The sequence below is a fragment of the Balaenoptera musculus genome, chromosome 4 (assembly GCF_009873245.2).
Source record: "Balaenoptera musculus isolate JJ_BM4_2016_0621 chromosome 4, mBalMus1.pri.v3, whole genome shotgun sequence".
In the NCBI taxonomy this organism is placed as follows: domain Eukaryota; kingdom Metazoa; phylum Chordata; class Mammalia; order Artiodactyla; family Balaenopteridae; genus Balaenoptera; species Balaenoptera musculus.
Genome location: NC_045788.1, coordinates 14,525,609 through 14,539,989, shown reverse-complemented (window position 1 = coordinate 14,539,989; position 14,381 = coordinate 14,525,609). Strand labels below are relative to the sequence as shown.

Below are 14,381 nucleotides of genomic sequence, written 5' to 3'. Positions count from 1 at the left end.
ATCCTGTTGGTTTCACAGGCCAGCCCAATCCAGTTTGGTGGGGGACTATACAAAGGTGTCAATACCCGTAGGTGGGGATCATAAGAGGCTACTGAAGGCTAGCTACTGTACACACCATATTAGCCACCTCACTACCCCTGCTTACCCAGTTCTCGCCACGTGGTTTGCCTCTCCTCCTCCCACTCATCTTAATGTGATTAGTAAAAAAGCACATGATCTAGAGTTAGATCAAGGGTTCAATCTCAGTCAAGATGGAATCTGATTTTGAGCAAGTTTCTCAGCCTTACCTCCCATATCTGTAACACAAATACTACAATTCCTACTGCAAAAAGTAACTGTGATTACTAAATGAAATTCAGTATAGAAAAATACTTCTCAGATTGCAAGCATGTAAAATTATTTCTCAACCACCACTTTTCTTCTAGGCCTGCCTATACGCCACTGTTTCTTAAACCTTCACCTCTCAATTGAAAGTCCCAGCCTCCTCCTCTAGGTTCTGACAGTACCATGTGTATTCCTACACAGTCTTCTCACATTGTGCATTTATTATAAGTATTTATTTAAATGAAATTCACCCCTACTGGGTTATAAATTCCTTGAGGTTAGAATCTCTCATACCACTGTCTACAGAATAGTCAATATATGTTTGATTAACCAAACTGGCATGCCTTTATCCTTTAACCACCATCCAAAGAGACAGGGAGGCCTTTCTGTACACACTGTCCATGGGATACACATGATATAACAGAGAGAAAGGTTAATTTTAGTGCTAGACATCCAGAGCATCTTGAGGCCTATGATAGAAAAAATAGTTTGGCACTTTGGAACATTACTTAGATATCAAAAGCTGAGCTCCTAGGATAAGCAATGATTTTTGAGGAATACATGCCTAGCTTGTTTATCCCTCCACTGACAGAGAAGAGTCAAGAGAGATTTGGGGTAAGAGTGTTACAGGCAGAATTCTAAAGATGTACCGACATTTCCTATTCCTGGCTACTAATCCAGCCATTAATCTAGGTACTGCTCTGAAGGGACTTCACAAACGGATTAAGGTTACTCATCAGCTGACCTTAAGACAGGGATATTACCGAGGTGGGTCCAATGTAATCACCTGAGTCAGAAGAGTCAGAGAGATGCATGGAAAAAGGAAGGCAGAAAAGATGAGACAGAAGGGGAGGTCGGAGAGATTCAAAATGTGAGAAGGACTCAACCCACCATTGCTAGCTTTGAAGATGAAAGAAGGGAGCCATGAGCCAAGGAAAGTGGGTGGCCACAAGAAGCTGAGAACAACCTCCAGTTGACATTCAGCAAGGAAATGGGGATTTCAGTCCTACAAAGGCAAGAAACTGGATTCTTCTAACAACCTGGTAAGCCTGAAGTGAACCTTGATTTTGGCCTCGTGAAACCCAAGTCTGAGAAGACAGCCAAGTCACCCTAGACTTCTAACCTACGGAACTGTGAGATAATAAATGTGTGGTGTTTTGAGCTGTTAAATGTCCAGTGATTTGTTATGGCAGCAATAGAAAACTAATGCAAAGAATAAGAGTTAAATACCGTTATGGGTTTCTGAGAAGGAAATGGAGCCTTTCTCTCCCCATCTGCACTCTGAGCCAAGCCCATGTAGATGGGGGACGAAGCAAAGAAACCCCAGGTGAGTTCAGAAGCTGAGAGAAACTCAGCACCCAGCAGGGTCTGGAGGGATGGAAGAGCCATGGCAGCACAGGGGGAGCATGGACATGCATGGGGGCCACTGTACAGGTCTGCACTCTCCAGTGAGGTGACAGAGAAACAAGAATTTCCCTCAAAGTATCAGAGATGAAGCAGGTGCACCAGGCTCCACGAAACCAGAGGTATCGGCAGGGTCTGGGGCCAGGAGGCAGAATGAAAACTTTCAGCTGTGCATTCAGCAGAGCTAAGCACCATTGGAAACCCTATATCTGAATGGAAGTGTCACAGATCTCAGAATAACACCTAATCCCCAGAACCTCACCCTAAGGGAGAAGTAAAGTAAAAGGCAAAAGGAAAGAATCCCAAATCAACTAAGTATTTACTCAAACTAGAGATTGAGGGGAAGTGTCTGGAAGTCTCTAAATTTACCATTAAATTGGCAAGATTTCATTTCCTGCCAATGGAGAAAACGGAGGCTCAAGAGGTGAGAAAATTCAGTTATAAACAAAGTTATATTTTGCATACCAAATCTGTGACTGATTATATTTTACATTCATCCTATAATTTAATATCCATAATAACCCGCTGAGTCTTGCATTGTCATTATCTCTATTTTACAGGTAGAGAAATCAAGACTAAGAGATGTTAATCGTCCAGAATGTTACAGCTGGTAAATGGTAGATTCCAGATGTAAATATCTACCCACCTAGTATTTCCTCTTTGAATGCCTTGCAGTGAGGGTTTAGAAGGGATGCTACTATTTATGAAAGCATTTTTATAAATCCTTCTGTGATTATACTATTAATAGGATCACTTTTATGAATTCTTTGGTATCACAATAATAGCAATAGCAACCATTAACTTATCTTGAAGGCACAGAATGTGCCAAGCAGCTCTAAGTGGCTTTTATGGATCATTTAAAAGTTATGACTTTCTCCATTTTACAGACGAGAAAAGTGAGGCCCTGACTTGTCCGAGGGCACAGAGTATGAGGCAGGGCCAAGATCTGAACCCAGGCACTCTGACTCCAGTCTTTGTGTTCTTACCCATGGGCTGCACAGCATCCCCACCCTGAGCCACCCTTAGAACTTAGACGTCAAAAAGAAATGCTACATTGGCCCACAACAGAGATTCTGACAGCGGCATGGAGGGGTGTTTATGAAAGAATATTGTTGTCCCTGAAGTGATCTCGCTTTTTTAACCCAGTTTCATTGCTTTGATGTTTAAGATACACCATCAATTCAATAACAGCTACTGAGGTTATAAACAAACACATTTATTATAAGTCCTATTCAAATTTCAGAAACATTAAACATATCTTAATAATGAGGATATGTATTTATATTTTTCAACTTGTCCCACCTTCCTGAAAAAACAAAATCAAATTCACTTATCCAATACTTTCTAAAAGTCAAGACCATGGAATCAGAGATAAATGACATGGCCCTGGTCTCACTGGGCTCACAGTTGAGTATAGGGATACTTTAACCTATAGCATGTGGCACTAAGTGAGCAAATAGGGGGAACAACTATCTGGAAAGGGAGGGTCTATGAAGAAAAGTTTCCTGGAAGAAGCCATGATACCAAAATTCAATTTGTAAGGATCTGAGAGCAAATAACAGGCCAAAAAATAAAGAAGGGAGAGGCTATGACTTACTTAAGGAGCTGTAAACACAGTGAAAAACTGTCAGTGAAAAACTTTTTTCACTGACTTCTACTGAACTCACTCCTGAATTAACACTCTCCATTCTCTCTGAAAGGCATACTGACACTCAAGCCAAATACTGATGGTTTCTCTCCAGTAGACCAGGGCACTTGATGACTCCCCCAGTTGAGGGATATGCTCGCTAAGGGTCACTTATATTGGTTCCCAACATGTATAAGTCAGTTGTGCTTGGCCTTAGAATCTAATTAATTTAATTAAATAGTGTGTAATTTAGTTAAATATTATATAAGCCAATGAAATATGAGTGTGAACCAAAAGAGTTATTGTCTCTAAGAAAACTAGGTTGAATCTTTTGGAAAGACTCAAAAAGACTAGCTGCCAAAAAATTACTGTCAAATTACAAGTGAGTGAGATAGCTGTAAAAGACTGGAAGATACACCGTAACAACCTACAAGATTCTGCTCTTTTATTCATTCTACTGGAAAGAAACTCAAACTAGAACTCGTAAGTGACATATTATGGGTGTGGTTACACAAGAAAACTGATGAGGTACTTTGATGAGTGGAGCCACATTCAAGGGAAAGGCTTTGGCCCTACATCAAAAGACTGATGAACAAATGTGAACATATGTTTTAAGTTATAATAAACATTTTTAATATATCATTTTTATGTCTCCCTATTTTAACCAATATTTTTTATTAAAAAATCATGTCTCATATCAGAAGGCTTCCACCATAATTTAAGAGGACTGAAGGCAAGACTGTAAGTGGGCAAGTATCTACAGATGAGGCTAGAGAGGTTGTGGCAATACAACCACAAGCTCTGCACACATGCTGGAATATGTAGGTTCACATACAGACTATAGAGAAGCCATTGATGTGATAAGATTCTTGGTTGAGAAAGATCATGTAAACGTGGAGAATGCTTTGGAGAGTCAAGACTAGAGGCTGTTGAAGTAAACCTGTGAAGAAATGATGAGGCTTTAACTAAGGCTGGGATAGTGAGAGGAACATAACTTGCAGTCAGTGCATAAAGTAAACAGGACCTGGTGAGCTGGTAAGACAACGGTGAAGTGGTATGGCAATGGGAGCTCTCATTGGACTCTTACGGACAACATCTGGCATATGTTTCAAAAATCCTTAAAACTATAGGTAACTTTGACCCAGATATTCCATTTTTAGGTCCTGTCCACATAAAATAATTACCAATTTCACACCAATTTTTACATATAAGACTGTTTTCATTCCCCCATTACATATAAGAGCAAAAACTGGGAGCCAACTTAGAATGTCCAAAAGTAGGGCACAGATAAATTATGATTCATCTAAATAGTGAATATTTCACATACATGCATGTGACAATGAGGAAATATTTTTAATTAAGGTAATAAAAACACTATGATTTCAATTTTGCAAATCAAAAGTTATATACACAACTACATATGATATCTAGATATAGGTATGAACATACACAAAACAAAGCTTTTAAGGCTATTCGCAGTGATTATGGTTATAAATAACAACAGTGATCTCTATGAAGTGGTGTCATAGGGTTTTTATTTTCTTTACTGAGCTCAAGTGTACTTTATAGATTTCTTCCAACTCACATATTACTGCTATAATCAGAAAAGTATTAGAAAAAAATTACTTCCTGGTTTCATATTTGATGGACTAGACAGGGGAATCTAAGTCTAATGCATATGTATAGTTTTAAAGAGGACTCCTTTGGGGTACTGAACAAATCCTAACCCTTCACCATTTTAATGATTACATCACATATCCCCACTGGTAAGTGTCTAGGCTGAATTTCTCATTTTTTCAATCCAAACTCACAAAGCAGGCCTGCTCTGTCCTTGATTTACTTCGCCTTTCTCAGACTGAATCAAATTAAAACCAGAAGGTTAAGGTAAGAAACCTAAAGCAAATATTCTTACATTGGGAATCCACGGCTAGCTCTTTATAAAGTCATGGATGAGTTAATTGTAGCATCCGCACAGAGTAATGGATATGGTGAGGCTTATTTCCTTTACTAATAGATCTAGTCATAAAAAAGTAACAGTAAACCATGTCCATGTCTCTGGATAATTACTAAATGATGTCAAACTATAAATAAATTCTACATAGAAGTCAAACATTCAGATAGTAGTAAAACAATAAAATAGGTAATAATAAATATAATACATATTAATAAAACAATATAATAAGTAATTTTAAAGCAATCTTCTCAGTGCCATCTATACACATATGTGATTACTAGATAAACAGAAAGGCAAAGTGACAAAAACTGGACATGAAAGGATATTTCCACTTTATAATAAAATAAACTTATAAAGTAGCTGATAATTTACAAAGCAGCCTCACATACCTTTCACACATAAATTTAGCTCCTATGATGAAAACATTATCATACCATTTTATAGGTGAAGAAACAGACTCAAAAGGGAGTTAATTAGTAACAAGATCATATATGAAAGAATAAATCTCACTGGAAAAGTAAATATATAGTAAAGGTAATAATTAATTACTTATAAAGCTAGTGTAAAGGTTAAAAGACAAAAGTAGTAAATGTAACTATGCTTACAATAATTAGTTATGGGATACACAAAATAAACAGATGTAAAAATATGACATTAAAAACATAAAACATGTAGGGGGACAGTAAGTAAAAATGTTGATTTTAAAGTGGGAACACACTTAACCTGTTATCAACTTAAAACAGAGTGTAAGTTATTATATGTAAGCCTCACAGTAACCACAAAGCAAAAGCCTACAGTAAATACAAAAAAGACAAAGAGAAATAAATATAAATGTAATCACTAAAGAAAGTCAAACAACAAATGAAGAGAGCAAGAAAAGACAAAAGGAACAGATGTGGTCACTTCAGTAGCACATATACTAAAATTGCAACAATACAGAGAAGATTAGCATGGTCCCTGCACAAGGATGACATGCAAATTCATGAAGTGTTCAATATTTTTAACAAAGAGAAGGTTTAAAGAACAGAGATGAACAATACAATAACTGGAATGAAAAATATGAAAAATACACTAGAAGGAATCAATAGCAAAATAACTGAGGCAGAAAAACGAATAAGTGAGCTGGAAGACAGAATGGTGAAAATCACTGCCACAGAGCAGAAAAAAAGAATGAAAAGAAATGAAGACAGTCTCAGAGACCTCTGGGACAACATTAACACACCAACATTCGCATTATAGGGGTCCCAGAAGGAGAAGAGACAGCGAAAGGGACTGAGAAAATATTTGAAGAGATTATAACCAAAAACTTCCCTAATATGAGAAAGGAAACACTCATTCAAGTCCAGGAAGCACAGAGAGTCCCATACAAGATAAACCCAAGGAGGAACATGCTGAGACACATATTAATAAAACTGATAAAAATTAAAGACCAAAAAAAAAAAATAATAACAACAACAAGGTAAAAGCAACAAACAACATACAAGAGAACCCCCATAAGGTTAACTGCTGATTTTTCAGGAAAAACTCTGCAGGCCAAAAGGGAGAGGCATGACATATTTAAAGTGATGAAAGGGAAAAAGCTACAACCAAGAATACTCTACCCAGCAAGACTTTTGTTCAAATTCAAAGGAGAAATCAGAAGTTTTACAGACAAGCAAAAGCTAAGAGAATTCAGCACCACCAAACCAGCATTACAACAAATTCTGAAGGAACTTCTCTAGGCAGGAAAGAAAAGGCCACAAATAGAATCAAGAAAATTACAAATGGGGAAGCTCACCGGTAAAGGAAAAGATAAAGGTATGAAATCATACACAAAGAAGTTTGATATCAAAACCAGCAATCATGAGAAGAGGAGAGTACCAATGCAGGATATTGGAAAGGCATTTGAAATTAAAAGACCAGCAACTTAAAACAATCTTGTTTATATATAGACTGCTATATCAAAGCCTCATGGGAACCACAACCCAAAAATCTACCATAGATACACACACAAAAAAGAAAAAGCAATCCAAACGCTTCACTAAAGATAGACATCAAATCACAGAAGAAGAGAACAAAAGAGGAAGAAAAAAGACCTTCAAAAACAATTAAGAAAATGGCAATAGGAACATACATATCAATAATGACCTTAAATGTAAATGGATTAAATGCTCCAACCAAAAAAGACATGGACTGGCTGAATGGATACAAAAACAAGACCTGTATATATGCTCTCTATGAGAGACCCACTTCAGATCTAGGGACACATACAGACTGAAAGTGAAGGAATGGAAAAAGATATTCCATGCAAACTGAAATCAAAAGATAGCCAGAGTAGCAATAATCATATCAGACAAAACAGACTCTAAAATAAAGAATGTTACAAGAGACAAAGAAGGACACTACATAATGATCAAGGGATCAATCCAAGAAGAACATGTAACAATTGTAAATATATATGCACGCAACATAGGAGCACCTCAATATATAAGGCTAACAGCCATAAAAGGAGGAACTGACAGTAACACAATAATAGTGGGAGACTTTAATACCCCACTCTCATCAACGGACAGATCATCCAGACAGAAAATCAATATGGAAACACAGGCCTTAAATGACACATTAGACCAGATGGACTTAATTGATATTTATAGAACATTCCATCGGAAAGCAGCCGAATACACTTCCTTCTCAAGTGCACGTGGAACATTCTCCAGGATAGATCACATCTTGAGCCACAAATCAAGCCTTGGTAAATTTAAGAAAACTGAAATCATACCAAGCACCTTTTCTGACCACAACGTTATGGGATTAGAAATCAATTACAGGGGGAAAAAACTGTAAAAACCACAAACACATGGAGGCTAAACAATATGTTACTAAACAACCAACAGATTACTGAAGAAATTAAAGAGGAAATTAAAAAAGTACCTAGAGACAAATGACAATGAAAATACGATGGTCCAAAACCTTCGGGACTCAGTAAAAGCAGGTCTAAATGAGAAGTTTATACCAATACACTCTTACCTCAGGAAACAAGAAAAATCTCAAATAAACAACCTAACCTTACACCTAAACCAACTAGAGAAAGAGGAAAAAACAAAACCCAAAGTTAGTAGAAGGAAAAAAATCATAAAGATCAGAGCAGAAATAAATGAAACAGAGACGAAGAAAACAATAGCAAAGATCAATGAAACTAAAAGCTGGTTCTTTGATAAGATGAACAAAACTGATAAACCTTTAGCCAGACTCATCAAGAAAAAGAGAGGACTCAAATCAATTAAAGAAGAAATGAAAAAGGAGAAGTTACAATTGACACTGCAGAAATACAAAGGATCATAAGAGACTACCACAAGCAACTCTATGCCAATAAAATGGACAGCCTAGAAGAAATGGACAAATTCTTAGAAAGATACAACCTTCTAAGGCTGAATCAGGAATAAATAGAGAATATGAACAGACCAAACACAAGTACTAAAATTGAAACAGTGATTAAAAAACTTCCAACAAACAAAAGTACAGGACCAGATGTCTTCACAGGTGAATTATATTGAACATCTGGAAAAGAGTTAACACCTACCCTTTTTAAACTTTTCCATAGAATTGCATACCAAGGAACACTCCCAAACTCATTCTATGATGCCACCATCACCCTGATACCAAAACCAGACAAAGACACCACAAAAAAAGAAAATTACAGGCCAATATTACTATGAACATAGATACAAAGATACTCAACAAAATACTAGCAAATCGAATCTAACAATACATTAAAAGGATCATACACCATGATCAAGTAGGATTTATCCCAGGGATGCAAGGAATCTTCAATATCCGTAAATCAATCAGCGTGATACACCACATTAACTACTAACTGAAGAATAAAAACCATATTATCATCTCAATAGATGCAGAAAAAGCTGTCGACAAAATTCAACATCCATTTATGATAAAAACTCTCCAAAAAGTGGGCATAGAGGGAACCTACCTCAATATAATAAAGGCTGTATATGACAAACCCACAGCAAACATTATTCATAATGGTGAAAAACTGAAAGCATTTCCTCTAAGATCAGGAACAAGACAAGGTTGCCCACTCTCACCACTATTATTCAACATAGTTTTGGAAGTTTCAGCCATAGCAATCAGAGAAGAAAGGGAAATAAAAGGAATCCAAATCAGAAAAAAAGACTTAAAACTGTCACTGTTTGCAGGTGACATGATACTGTACATAGAGAATCCTAAAGATGCTACCAGAAAACTACTAGAGCTCATCAATGGATTCAGTAAAGCTTCAGGATACAAAATTAATACACAGAAATCTCTTGCATTCCCATACACTAACAACAAAAGATCAGAAAGAGAAATTAAGGAAACAATCCCATTTACCATCGCATCCAAAAGAATAAAGTACCTAGGTATAAACCTACGTAAGAAGACAAAAGACCTCTATTCTGAAAACTATAAGATGCTGATGAAAGAAATTGGAGATGACACAAACAGATGAAAGGATATACCATGTTTTTGGACGGGAAGAATCCATATTGTCTAAATGCCTATATTACCCAAAGCAATCTAAAGATCCAATGCAATTCCCATCAAATTACCAATGGCATTTTTCACAGAACTAGAACAAAAAATTTTTAAATTTATATGGAAACACAAAAGACCCCAAATAGCCAAAGCAATCTTGAGAAAGAAAAACGGAGCTGGAGGAATCAGACTCCCTGACTTTAGACTATACTACAAAGCTAGTCATTAAAACAGTATGGTACTGGAACAAAAACAGAAATATAGATCAATGGAATAGGACAGAAAGCTTAGAAATAAACTCATGCACCTATGATCAATTAATCTATGAAAGGGAGGCAAGAATATACAGTGGAAAAAAGACAGTCTCTTCAAAAAGTGGTGCTGGGAAAACTGGAGAGCTACATGTCAAAAGATGAAATTAGAACACTCTCTAATACCATACACAAAAATAAACTCGAAATGGATCAAAGATCTAAACATAAGGCCAGACACAATAAAACTCTTAGAGGAAAACATAGGCTGAACATTCTTTAACATAAATCACAGTAAAATCTTTTATAATCCACCTCTTAGAATAACGAAAATAAAAACTAAAATAAACAAATAGAACCTAATGAAACTTAAAAGCTTCTGCACAAAAAAGGAAAACCATCAAGAAGATGAAAAGACAACCCACAGAATGAGAGAAGATATTTGCAAATGAAGTGATGGACATGAGATTAATCTCCAAAATACACAAACAGCTCATGCAGCTCTATGTCAGAAAAATAAACAACCCAATCAAAAAATGGCAGAATATCTGAATATACATTTCTCCAAAGAAGACAGATGGCCAAAAAGCAAATGAAAAAATGCTCGACATCACTAATTATCAAAGAAATGCAAATCAAACCTACAATGAGGTATCACCTCACATCGGTCAAAATAGTCATCATCAAAAAGTCTACAAACAATAAATACTGGAGAGGGTGTGGAGAAAAGGGAACCCTCCTACAATGTTGGTGGGACTGTATATTGGTACAACCACTATGGAGAACAGTATGGAGGTTCCTTAAAAAACTAAAAAATAGAACTACCATATGATCCAGCAATCCCATTGCTGGCCATATCTTTGGAGAAAACAATAATCTGAAAGGATATATGCACCCTAATGTTCACTGAAGCACTATTTACAATAGCTGAGGCATAGAAACAACCTAAATGTCCATTGACAGAGGAATGGATAAAGAAGTTGTGGTACATATATACAATGGAGTATTACTCGGCCACAAAAAAGAATGAAATAATGCCATTTGTAGCAACATGGGTGAACCTAGAAATTATCACACTAAGTGAAGTAAGTCAGACAGAGAAAGACAAATATCATATGACATCACTCATATGTGGCATCTAATTTTAAAAAAAGATAGAAGTGAACTTATTTACAAAACAGAAACAGACTTACAGATATCAAAAACAAACTTATGGTCACCAAAGGGGAAATGTCAGGGCAATGGATAAATCAGGAGCTTGGATGAACAAACACACACTACTATATATATGATAGATAACCAACAAGGGCCTCCTGTATAGCACAGGGAACTCTACTCAATATTCTGCGGTAAGCTGTACGAAAAAAGAACCAAAAAAAGAATGAATATACGTATATGTATAACTGAATCACTTTGCTGTACACGTGCAACTAACACAACATTGTAAATCAACTATACATCAACAAAATGAAAATATTAAAAAAAGGGGGCAAAAGGAACAGAGAGGAACTACAAAAACAGCAAAAGAATTAACAAGATGGCAATAACCACGTACCTAACAATAATTATTTTAAATGTAAACACACTGAATTCTCCAATCAAAAGACAGAGTGGCTGAATGTATAAAAACACAAGACACATCTATATGCTGCCTACAAGAGAAACAAATCAGATCGAAAGACACAAACTGAGGGGATGGTAAAAGGTATTCCATGCAAATGGGAACAAAAAGAAAGCTGTAGCAAAACTTATATCAGACAAAATAGACTTTTTAAAAAACAAAAAAGACTGTAACAAGAGACAAAGAAGGACATAACATAATTATAAAGGGTTCAATCCAAGAACACATAACAACTGTAAAAATATATGCACCCAATATAGGAGAACCTAAATAGACAGAGCAAATATAAACAAACATAAAGGGAGAAATTGACAGCAACACAATAATAGAAGGCAACTTCAACACCTCACTTACATCAGTGGACAGATCACCTAGACAAAAAGCCAATAAGGAAATACTGGCCTTAAATGACACATTAGACCAAGCAGACATAATAGATATAAATAGAACATTCCATCCAAAAGCAGAATACACATTCTTTTCAAGTGCACATGGAATATTCTCCAGGATAGATCACATGCTAGGTCACAAAACAAGTCTCAATAAATTTAAGAAGATTTAAAACATATCAAACATCTTTTCTGACCACAACAGTATGAGACTAGAAATCAATTACAACAAAAAAACTGCAAAAACCACAAACATTTGGAGGTTAAACAATATGCTACTAAACAAGCAATGGGGTCACTGAAGCAATCAAAGAAGAGGAACTTCCCTGGCAGTCCAGTGGTTAAGACTTCGCCTTCCAATGCAGGAGGTGCAGGTTCAATCCCTGGTCGGGGAGCTAAGATCCCACATGCCTCAGGGCCAAAAAACCAAAACATACAGCAGAAGCAATATTGTAACAAGTTCAATAAAGACTTTAAAAATGGTCCACATCAAAAAAAAAATCTAAAAAAGAAATCGAAGAAATCAAAAGATACCTGGAGACAAATGAAAATGGACACACAACAATCCAAAATCTATGGGATGTGGCAAAAGCAGTTCTAAGAGGGAAGTTCATAGTAATAAATGCTTACCTCAAGAAACAAGTTTCAAATAAACAATCTAATTTTACACCCCAAGGATCTAGAAAAAGAAGAACCAATGAAGCCAAAAGTTAGTAGAAGAAATAACAAGGGTAATAGCAGAAATAGATGAAATAGAGACTTTAAAAAACAAGAGAAAAAAGCAGTTAAACTAAGAGCTGGTTCACTAAAAAGATAAGCAAAATTGACAAACCTTTAGCTAGACTCACCAAGAGAAAAAGAGAGGCCTCAAACAAATCAAAAATGAAAGGAAAGATGTTACAACTAATACCACAGAAACACAAAGAATCATAAGAGATTACTATGAAGAATTACATGCCAACAAACTGGACAACCTAGAATATATATAAACTCCTAGAAACATATTATCTACCAAGACTGAATCATGACGAGTAGGAAATCTGAGCAGATCCATTACTAGCAAGGCATCTGAATTGGTAATCAAAAATCTCCCAACAAACATGAGTCCAGGACCAGATGGCTTCACCAGTGAATTCCACCAAACATTCAAAGCATTAGTACCAATCTTTCTCAAACTCGCCCTCAAAATATGGGAGAACGCCTCCAAATACATTTTACGAGGTCTGTATTACCCTGATACCAAAACCAAACAAGGATGGCATACAAGAAAGAAAATTACAGGCCCAAATCACTGATAAACACAGGTGAAAAATCCTCAACAAAATATTAGCCAACTGAATTCAACAATATATTAAAAGGATCATACACCATTATCAAAGGGGATTTATCAGTGATGCAAGGATGGTTCAACATCTGCAAGTCTGTCAGTGTGATTCACCATATTAACAAAATGAAGGATAAATATCATATGATCATCTCAATAGATGCAGAAAAAGCATCTGACAAAATTCAACATCCATTTATGATTAAAAAAAAAAAACAACTCTCAACAAAGCGGCTATAGGAGGAACATACCCGAACATAATAAAGGCTATATATGGCAAGCCCACAACTAACACCATACTCAGTAGTGAAAAGCTGAAATCTTTTGCTCTAATATCAGGAACAAGACAAGGATGTCACTCCAGCCACTTTTATTCAACATAGTATTGGACGTTTTAGCCACAGCAATTAGGCAAGACAAAAAATAAATAAATAAAAGGCATCCAAATTGGAAAGGAAGAAGTAAACTTGTCTCTATTTGCAGATGCCATGATACTATACATAGAAAACCCTAAAGATTCCATCAAAAAATGGTTAGAACTAATAAACAAATTCAGTAAAGGTGCAGGACAAAAAATCAATACACAAAAATCAGCTGCATTTCTTTATAGTAATAATGGACTATCAGAAAGAGAAATTAGGAAAATAATCCCATTTACAATAGCATCAAAGAATACAATACCAAGGAAGAAATTTAACCAAGGAGGTGAAAGATCTCTATACTGAAAACCACAAGACATTGATGAAAGAAATTGAAGATGGCACAAATAAATGGAAAGATATTCCATGCTCATGGATTGAAAGAATTAGTATTGTTAAAATGTCCATACTACCAGAAGCAATAATATACAGGTTCAATCCAACCCCTATCAAAATTCCAATGGCATTTTTCACAGAAATCGGATAAAAAATCTTAAAATGTGTATGGAAACATAAAAGACCCCAAATAGCCAAAGTAATCTTAAGAATAACAAAG

At 35.9% G+C, this 14,381-nt stretch overlaps 1 protein-coding gene and 1 non-coding gene across 3 annotated transcripts in view; one reads left to right on the top strand and one right to left on the bottom strand.

Annotated features, from left to right (window-relative positions):
- TMEM108 (transmembrane protein 108) overlaps positions 1-14,381 on the bottom strand; it is a 380,405-nt gene that overhangs the window by 279,499 nt on the left and 86,525 nt on the right. The gene's annotated exons all lie outside the window — the stretch shown is intronic.
- LOC118895086 lies at positions 6,205-6,311 on the top strand. Its single transcript, XR_005019859.1, has one exon. It is a non-coding gene; the product is annotated as a U6 spliceosomal RNA (small nuclear RNA).